Source organism: Gracilinanus agilis, chromosome 5 (genome assembly GCF_016433145.1).
Source record: "Gracilinanus agilis isolate LMUSP501 chromosome 5, AgileGrace, whole genome shotgun sequence".
NCBI classification, from domain to species: Eukaryota; Metazoa; Chordata; class Mammalia; order Didelphimorphia; family Didelphidae; genus Gracilinanus; species Gracilinanus agilis.
In genome coordinates, this window is record NC_058134.1 from 120,698,236 (window position 1) to 120,709,335 (window position 11,100).

Consider the following 11,100-nt stretch of genomic DNA (forward strand, 5'->3'; position numbering starts at 1 on the left):
AAGTTGCTTCTCTTGAGTTATTAAGTTTAAAGGGTCCAAAGTACAAACCTTTCCACCCAGATGGGGCTTTCAGACTTTCTAGAACTACAAATTTAGAGGGATGCCAAGCTAGCATCACACATTTACAGACAAAAGCCTATGTTTTTTTGCTCAGCTTTCTTCTGGACTCCTTTGGAGAAACAAAGAAAGGGTGTTTTATTCAAAATGAAAAGTCTCTACTTTTTTCCTGCTCAGGATTAAGACTTCGTTGAGCTATTTGCTCTTTTTCAGGTGTTCCTGTTTTATTAATGGTTAAAAAGGCTAGTCTGTGTTCCCTGAAGCCGGCACTTTTACTCTTGCTGCCTTTAACCCAGACATGGCAGTATTTTCCTTGGTAGAAAGACTAAACCAGAGGGATCCTTGTTTTGGGGAGTCACAGGAACCTGAACATGTCCTTGGGGATGAAACAAGAATAACTTAAACCAAGGCTGGGATCATTCAGGCTACAGCTTTGATCTGAAGACGTGTTAGAAGGCTGAATACCTTCCGAACCATAGGTACCTTTCTGAAAATTTCCAGAAGCCTCAGGATCCAAATCTCTTACTTGGGAAGTAACTGTGCCTTGGGTGTAAAATCTAGTACATTCTGCACCTTCCCCCCCAAAATAGAAGACAAGTGGGGGGCTACCACCCCCAAAAATCCATTATTGGTTTGAGGAATACAACCATAGCTCATCCTGGGTCTCCAAAAGGCTATGCTAAGGAAGAACTTTGAACTTAAATTTTTTTTAAATAAAATTTTTATCTCTATCTTTTGTTTTTATATTGCCTAAATTTTCCTCTGGATCTTTTCCCTCCCTTTCTTTTCCTATGATCTATCTCTTAACAAAGAAATCTTTTTTTAATTTAGAAAAATGAAACTTGGCAGATAATAGGTTTCTGGAGGCTGCCTAATAATTGAGCTAGATGTCATGAACCAGCACCCACTGAATAAGGCACCAGCTGCCATCCAGCCTCAGCAAGTAAACAGGAGGCAGCATTGACAGATCGCTAAATAGAAATAGTTTTCCTTTCCATTTCAAGGAAGGAACCTATGCCAGTGTACAGGTCTGATCTAGAAACATTTTTTGGTCTCTTCCCTTACAAGTGAAACCAGCAGCAGAACTGCTATTTAAATGCCCATTTCCTTGATCTTAACTAGCTAGAGCTCTGGAAAGAATTTGAAAAGTCTACTGTATACATATATATTTTTTGAAAATGTAAATAGGACTATCACATATTAACTAACTCTGATTTGCTGTAAGAATATGCTTTTGAAAAATGGTCACAATTTTAAAAAAATTAAAAAATGCAGTGGGCCAGATCCAGCATTCACTCTGAGAGACCACAAGAGTAGGACTTTATTACCTTCCATTTCTTGGCAAGGCATGACAGCTAGTATACTCCCTGGTAATAATGAACCATCTACTTAAGTTCAACAACCTAATTTTGTAGGTGATGAGAAGTCCTAAAATTGATGGATTACTTCTCATGTAGGGTTACTAGCAGAACCTGGACTAGAATTTGTGTGTCATCTTGCCCCTAGTTCAGTTCTTTTAGCACTGTATAGCTGCCTCATTGGCCTGAAGGAATACAAGCCTCTTCCCATTCTCACTTGGAAGCCTCCCATATTCAGCCCTTGGTCCTAGGCAGCTCAGAAGCTAGCCAAATCTGCCAAGCTGTGCACCAGGGGGAAAACAGTGTTCTTTCTAAATGCAAAGACAATGTATCTTTTTCCAAATAACAAAGTAAGAAGTTTCCTGTTTCTTATCTGAGGAATGCAGATTTCTCTAAAAAAAGCAAATTACAAAAAGCTTAGTCTCAGACTCACAGAAGTCAGTTGTGATCAGCACTGCAGGCTAGCCGAGTTTCTGGAACATTGGCTGGGTAGGTATCTCAAGAGCTCAGGGATTCTTGTCTCTGTAGCCCTAGCTTGGAATTGGTTTTGCTTCTTCCAGCAAAATCCCACCTCAAATTAAAGGTTTCCACCTGATCCTTAGGCATATGGTTCAGATTTGCTGTAGTCTAACTTAAGTCATTTATTCTTGATGAGTTTTTCCACCACTGGCTTTGAATCCCATATCTTTTTAGTTACCCAAAAATCAGTATCTGCCAGGTGCTGATCCATCTGAAATCAATTTGTTAATGGTTTCTCAAGATGTTTCCAAAGGTCTTCTGAGATTAAGTTATCATGTTTGCATCTTTAGAGAATGAAGGCAGAACAGTGTGATAGTTATGTGTATTAGGAAGGGGAACCAAGCACTGATACAAGAGAGCACAAAAAGGAAGGCCACCATATTTACTGGCTTCTTGCTCCTTTTTGAATCTTATGCAGCCCTAAATCACTGACTGGAGACTAAAGAGAACAAATTCCTATTGATAGAGTTAAAGCAGCACCTTTAGAAATTCTGGAATTTGAAATGGTAAAATTTTGCAGATTTCTCTTGGGATTCTCTTTTAAAATCGGTCTCACATGTACACATGGGAAAATAGAGTACCTTTCAGGTCTGGGATTTTTGCTGTCTAGGTAGAGATGGGCAGGGATGGAGGGGAAGTTTTAGCATCTTCTACCATTCTCACTTAGCATATATTCATTCACTATAGAACAAATCAGGCCCAGACACACTGCTCAAAAGGCCTTAAAAAAATTAGCTAATGTCACTTACGTTATCAGAGGCTAGTGCTCCTGGCTGCTATCAGGAAGCAGGACAGGGGTCTGAAGTACACTGGAATTTATGGAGAAACTGGATTGTAAAGATTATAGTTAATTCTTTTCATTTTCCTACAAAACTATATTTTGGAAAACTATGCTGTCAATTAAAGTTTTTTTGTTGTAAAGTCAGACTCAAACTCTGATATTTCATTCTCCTCGGCTAAAATTGCTCCTAAGCATAAATGTGGTGGGGGGTATGTTTGGCATAAGGGGATAAAATCTATGTGAGTTATTGATAGGTGAGCAAAGGCATAAACAGAAAGGTGGACAATCAGGAAAGGAGATGAACGTTTAAAAAAATGCAACAAAAATGAAAAATTAAAGGTAGAGAAGGGGTCTTCCTTGGGAATCTTGTACCACCTTAGCATCCACAGGAAGGACTGAAGAGGGGAGCCCACTATATACTCCATCATCTAGCCTTGACTGGCTACACAGGGTCTAGACATCCAGTTGCATGTCAGGTGGAAGAATCTTATTAGCTTTGCCAATTCTAATGGGACAAAAATGTTAATGGATTAACTGTTGGAACTGTACTCATTTTTTAATGTGGGAACAATGCATGCATTTATCACAATAGATTAGAATTAAATGTTTGAAGTGTGCCAGCATCAGGAAGGGGGATTTTAAGTATAAACGAAGGAACACCCAGGCAGGATTTTGGCCATCTATGCAGCAAAGACTGTAGTCTTCCTGAACATACCAATCACCCTTATTCCCTGCCAGCCAAGAAGTACTGTTAATAAATTTTGTGTTCTGACCTCTTTTTTAGTTTGCCCCTCCTCTGCAGTCTCTAAGGAGGAAAAGGTAAAAAGGCATTTAGTCCCATACACTTTATAAACGGTATGTGGGTTGGACTTAGGAGGCCTAAATCAGCCCCAGCTCTGTCACTAGCTAGGGTGTCTGGGTAAGTCATGTAAACCTTACACTGCTGGTCTTTTTTTGGGAAAGGAGGTGCTTTATAATCATTAAGGTATTTTAGTCAAACTGCTAAATACAAACAAATTAATCTAAAAGATCTTAGGCTGCTTTGGACTTTAAAGAATTGAAATCCTCTTAAATAGCTCCACCCCAGTAATTCTTTCTTAAAGATACTTAAGTAGCTAGGTGGTACATTGGATAGACTGTTAGCCAAGTCAATCAACCCGTCTCCCTCAGTTTCCTTAACCTTAGAATGGGAGTGATAACTACTTCCCAGGGTTGTAAAGATCAAATAAGGTATTTGTAATGCATTTAGTTTGAGGCATAAAAGTTGAATGGCTTGCTCAGATCTGGGAGTAGTAGATATGGGATTGTTAACAGGACTAATTGATGCATAAAAGCATTTCTATCAAAGCCTTTGTCCAAGGGGCATTTTTAAATGGGTCTGGTATCATTTCCCTCCCTCTGCCCTTCCCTGCTCACCAACTGCCCCCAAATACCACAAACAGACCTGGACCTGGATTGGCCACTTCTAGCTTCCAATTCCTCTTTTGCAGTGGGGAAATATGGTAGCTCTTCTGATGATTGGCTCTCTCTATGCTAAAGAAGTAGACGAAATGAACAGAGTGGTATTGATCATCATCCTGCCCTGTCCTCAGCCATTAGAAACAATTCCAGGATTCTACATGATATCCCCATCCTTCCATTCCAATACAAAAATGGTAAAGTAACAGTAAGTAGAATGTGAACAACTTCTAAGGACTTCAAAGGAACAATCTTCAAGTGCCAAGATTTACTTAACTTTCCGGATACCCATATTTTATCCTATTCAGTTCTGAAAGGTTTTTGATTAAAGAATGTTGACTATGCATGGCATCACGTATTTGCGCTTGGGATTCAGGAAGGTCTAGGTAAAAATCTCATCTCAAGACAGTAACTGTGACCCTGAGCAAAGCATTTAACCTCTTGGTCTTAGTTTCTTCATCAGAGTCAGATTATAAAGCACTTATACTCAGGATTGTGTAAGCAGACTAAGAAAGCACCAGGCTGCTCTGTTCTATTTATATTTGTTATGAGGATCAAATAAGAAAATATATGAAAAACATCAACCTTAAAGCACCAAGACATTTATATGTCAGCTGTTATTGTGTAGACTCATCAATTTTTCTAACTTCTCTAATAAGGGCCACACCATTTTTTTCTGGAGGGATCGTCTTCATGAAGGATGTGCATTTATACATATGGCAGTTTCCCTATTTTTTGCCTGTTGTGATGAGGGATGGGGCCAAAGCCTCTGGAAATTAGGGATTCCATCCTGTGTATGAAGCTTTAAATCTAGCAGCATCAGTTAAGGTTAGAATTTATAGTTATCACTATTGAGTCTTTGCTGAAAGCCATCTTAAATGGAGTCAGCAAGAATATAATAAGGGAAAGAAAACCATTTATTTCCCACATTCCTGGCCTTATCCTACATCACTCTTTCCTGTTTTGAGGACCCAGAGAAATGTTATTTATGTCATACTCAAAGCAAATCCCAGAAATGAAAGTCATGAAGTAGGAAATGGGTTATTGGATTTGCAAATTGGAAGAAAATTTCTGCCACAAGCAAGCTAACATCTCATTTTAGAAGAGCTTAGGTGACAAAGTGAGGAGAATACAAGTCAAATAAGAAGGGATAGGAAAAAGAAAATCCTTGGTCCACTTTATGGAAATACTTTATTGACTATATATGACACATAGTCAAACTTGGACCCTATAAAACAGCCTGGGAATTATTGTAGCAATTAAAAAAAAATTTTTTTTTTTTTTGCTCGGGACTTTTGTGACCATCCCACCACTCCTGATTTTGGCTGCTACATTTCAGGGGTCCTTTTTTGTTTCTTCCCTTGGGGACTCACAGGCTTTCCAAGATGACTACAATACTTGCCAAGTCATCACCCTTCCATGTTAGTTTACACAAATATTACTATCCTTGGTTCAAGATGCTCTTTTATATGACCTACTGCTAAGCAGAGCTAAAGGTCTACTTAAAGAAAATTCAATAAACAAGTATTCGATATTGTGAAATGGGGTAATAGTTCATTTTACTAATTAACTTCATTTATCAAGGAACTTATCGGAGAGATCCTTTAACTAGGAAGCTCCCCCAATTGACTTAAATTGATTTGCAAAAAAAAAAAATTGCAAAAAACTTAGAAACATTAAGAATATCTGTTATGTAAAATGAGTTTCTAAAACTGACTAATTAATTTCTGTTTCTTGTAGTCTAGATAGCCCTAAATAACTTACTATAAGGCCATAAATTCCCTGTTTCTCTTACCTTAGTATCCATGTTAGAAATCCAACTCTATGCAAAAAATTTAATTTAAACAAAAAGGGGGTAGGGAGTAAAGTATCTCAGTAATTTTTAATGGTCAGTTTTAAAGAGTACTCTAAAAAGCCAAAAAATGACACATCCTGCATTTCCCATATACAACTTTTTATTAAGAAAAAATGAACAAAATACATTCTTTCTCCATATGTACATTACATACAACATAATTCTACAATTAATTGTTCAGCAGATTGCCCATTCATTTATTCACAGAGTAGTGCTCACATATTCACCAAACCAGGGATCAGAAAATTACTTGTGCTCAAAGGAAAAAAACAAAAGAAAAACATTCTACTGACTAAAAATGAGAAATCAGGAAACTGGAAGTGGGTGGGGATTCTATAAGGAAGAGGAGGGAAGAAAGGTATTATGAGAAAAAGAGCCCAACACAGGTGTCACAGACCATCAGTGAGGCAAGATAATGATATCTAGCATGGTTTAGTATACCTGTTTCTCAGGTATAAGTCCACCTCATATTTTGGTTTTCTACAGTTCCTCATGCCTCTCACTGATAGTTGGGGCACCCTTGAACACAGCCCTGAGCCCCTGTGTGCAGGGCAGTAGGATTAGAGCAATTACATAAGAGCAATTACAGTGGCTTTTCTCTTTGATACAGTGAAATAAAGTGTCCCATACTAATAAGGGTGTGGGGAGGATATCCAGGCCACCAACAAATTTCTTTTTTAAGTTCTATCCTACAACAGGTCATGACACTGACTTTGAAGTCCAAATACTTAGCAGAATAACCGGTTAAACTGAAATATCTACCACAATGAGCAGGACAGCTCATATCCAACAGAGTGGTTTTCTACTGGTAAAAACTTCCTCAGATCTTTACTGAGAAATGGGAATTGTTTCAACATAAATAGGCTGTCTTTAACAGGCACAAATTCCTTAACAATGCATCTAACAGTAAGAGCAGAAATAGAGGCTCTTTTGCAAAATCAGTTTCATTTTAGCCTAAGTTAGCATAAACTTTCCACTATCTCTAGGATTGCTAAGAAGCCAAAAGGGAATTTGAAACAAAAAAGAAGTGTTATTAAAGACTTTTCAATATTAAGAAGTTGTATGACCTGATAGCTACAAGTATATGTGCCACATCTAAGATCTATTACAACATGAAGAGATGACTTTAGCACTAGGAAGTAGAGTATAGAAAAAAGTTATGGTTCAGTATGTGGATACCATAGTAAATGGGCCTCTATTTTTGTGGCTTATGGGCTCTACCTCTATCTGAAGGCATTGTAGATTCTTTACTGGCTATGAAAAAGTAAAAGTTGACTATTTTATCCTATCATGCCTCCAACTTGCTAGTAAACAGATCATTTTACATAATAATGAAACACTGTCTTTGCCAATCAATGCACTGAGCTTTCCCTCGTTTTCTGAAAAAAATGAAATCCTGCCTTACCACACATGGTTTTTTTGAGTGGACTCACTGGCCATGGGATGAGAGAGAAATTTAATTATAAGGACTAAATACAGGAAAATCAATTCCATATAGAGAGCTGATCAAACATTATATGTGGTTTTCTAAATTAAGAGGATCAAAATAATGACATTATTTTGAAACTTCTATTAGATTATATAATGTATGTGCGAAAATACACTAACATTGAAATAATTCCTTTCAAAAGGTACTTCATGCATCCTAAAAGTATAAGTTGGCTTCAGGACCAACACAAACACATCTCTGGGGCAGGATAAATTTCATTCAAGAAAAATAAGCATATCCATCAAGTTGTCCTCTGGCATGCTTTCCAATTGGCAAAGCACTCATTTCTTTCTGAGTTGTCAACTGAAATATATACCTTGCTGTGGCATTAGTCTAGAGAGGAAAAATGCAGAGGAATGCAAGCAGGTGAGTTCTATTTCTTATTTCCCTGTCCCAATTTTATAAACTTTTAAGCAAAATTAAAATTAGCCTTTTGAAATCAGATGGCCTCTTTTCTCATATGATTTGGGACAGGTGTGGACATATAGTCATTTCATTGTCCTAGCATCACCAAGTGGCAGCAGGAGTCTCTTGGCAATCACACAACTTTTGAACTCAACTTAATGGTATTACTAAAGGCTTTCACACAGTACAACGTGTGCATCAATGAGTTACCAAATTTACAAAGAAAAAGCAAGCCCAGGGCTTCTGGGTAGCCTACCTTAAATGTAGGAGTAAAATTCTTTAGGAGGAATCACAACATACAGCTAAGACAATGACTGAGTAAAATAATTTGGGATTCTGACTAATTTATGCACCTGGCCTTAATTAGTTCAGATCAGATTATCATTCATCACAAATGTCTGTTTTACCACAGAACTGATGTCTCCTCGGTTCTTTAGATAGGCAAAACATTAGGACAGGGGTGCTTAACTTGGAGCTCATGATTTTTTTAAAAAGAAATACTTTGATAACTATTTCAACATAACAAGCTTCCATTGTAATCCTATGCATTTTATGCATTTAAAAACATTATCCTGAAAAGGGGTTCATGACCAAAAAAAAAAATAGGTTAAGAACTTTTGTTCTATCAGTTTCAGTGAATATCTCGGTAATCATCTTAAAAGGAAAATGTTGTTGATCACAAAACCAAAATCATTTAGGATCTGATACCAAAGCTAGAATTCATATATTTCAAGAAAAAATAAACAAAGACCCTGAGCTTATGTATCCTTAGTTTATTTTAAAACATGGGCACTAGCTTGATTCTAAGCAAATCTAATCTAGGTTTTATGTAGTTATGAAATGACAACTCTCTCTCCCTTCCCCCTTCACTTTTAATCCAACTAGAAAATGAAGGCTAATCAAATACCAATAACTACACACAATAATTACTTTTTTGAGAGCTGTTTGAAAATGGAGGGAGGAGGGAAGGGGAAGCTTGGACTGGCTATCTGAGCAGCTACCTTAATCATAAATACAGGCCTGCTTAGTACATCAGAATGCTTTGTTGCCAATTAATTTAGCATTCATTAAGCATCAAATGGAACTGAAGACTAGTGACATTCATATTCATTAAGCATCAAATGGAACTGAAGACTGGTGATACTGTCAGGCTAGTATTTATGTGGTAGACAGCACTGAGATCCAGACCAACTGCCATGAATACCAGCAACCCAGATGGTACACAGCTCACTACAATATAGGGCCAACACTGACAAGGAAGTTCTTTGGGACACCAAAATTTGCACAAGACAACTCTGATTACTGTTTTCTCTCAGCAAAGGTTCTCATTAGAAAATGCTGCTTCATTGAGGTCAGACCAAGACTCCACATCATCCTGTCTTCTCCATCAAGACCTAAAAGAGCTATTTCAGCACGAGGCAGAAAATTTCCCCATTAAGCTGGGAATGAAACGACATTCCCCCAAAATTATAGGATTCATTTGACATTATGGAGGTAAAAAAGTCTTTTAATCACCTCTTTCCATACCACTGCTACACAAATTAGAAGTCTGAGTTATTTAATCCTGCTAAATAATTTGTTTGAATGTTCGACAGTCCAAATTTAAGCTACTTAATTATCTTTTTAGTGACTACTCAAAAAATAAGTTTTTGACAAGGAAAAATTTTTGTTCTGGAGGAAGAGATGGGAAGCCAGCATTAATCGCAATTGCCACTTGACATGTATTTTTAGTCTCTTAATTTTTTAGGGGAAAGTGTTATTACCACTGAAAATGAAGTCATGTGATAAAGCAGCACTCCACCACCTAGAGAAAATCCTACATTAGACCCCAAATATGTAATTTTATAACTCCTTGTTCTGCACTTACACTCTATATTGTGTTTCAGATTTCTTCACACCCCTTGACTTATTCAATACTCCTTTCTCCAAACTAGAATGGAGGAGGCACAAATCCAAACTTGCATACTGGAAGTAAAACTCTGAAATGGTTAATAAGACATTAGCTTTAGTATATGAGATGTCTTTGTTACCATTTCAACATTTTAAACTAATTCTACTTAGAGAAGTATTGAGGTACCATGTTATCAGCACATATATAATTTATTTGTCCTCTAAAGTTTACTTATTTACTCAACAATGAACACCTTTTGTCAAATGTACCACAGCTATGTGTAAAATTTAAAAAAACTGAACATTGATATTTTTTTCTAGGTCAAGCTGGGCAGTATTGGTGAAAATATTGAGATCTTATTGACAAATAACTATATACTCCAAAAGAGGATGAATTTCACATCATCTTTAATTTTGGGTTCCAATTCAAGTTCCACAGGGAAAATTAATACTTACTATTACTTCTCCCTTGGAGCTCTTTGGGCTATGGCCACTCAAAATTTTATTTATCAAACTCTTCTATTCTCTTGGTGAAAAGGTATCTTTTTTTCAATAGAGAAAAGGTGGACCTCTGAATATAAAAACTTACTAATCCACAGCAATTCCAGGCATTGCTCACATTTAACACAAGAAATACAAAGAAACAAATCCTCAAGTCTACTTCCTTTCATGGCTAATTTTAAAAATAGGCAAAATAAATCTGGCCTCAGACACTTCCCAGCTGTGTGACCCTGGGCAAGTCACTTGACCCCCATTGCCCACCCTTACCACTCTTCCACCTATGAGCCAATACACAGAAGTTAAGGGTTTTAAAAAAATAAAAATAAAAATAGGCAAAATATCACCAGTGGAGGTAGTTTAAGAGAAACACCATTAAAAACATAGGAACAAGAACATATAAGAAATTATAATCCTCCACTGTGATTTGAGTTTTAAAAGACGGATCTAAAACGTGCAAATTACTAAGATCTAAAAGCAAATGAGGGTCTTAAAAGCTAATGTTTACCTGCCTGGGGAGCTCTGCCATTATTAGTCCAATCCTACCCTCAGATCCATTAGGTGACGCCTCAATCTTAAAAACCCCACTCCACCTTTTGTTTGCACAAAAAGAGTACAAAGAAGCATGTTTGTCTCATAAAAACAACCCCCACCCCCATACCTACCCTCCAAGAAGGCTCTTCTTTCCAGGGCAAAGGCTGACAAGCTTGTATGGGCCTGAGTAAATCAATCTCTCTCTCTCTCTCTCTCTCTCTCTCTCTCTCTCTCTCTCTCTCTCTCTCTCTCTCTC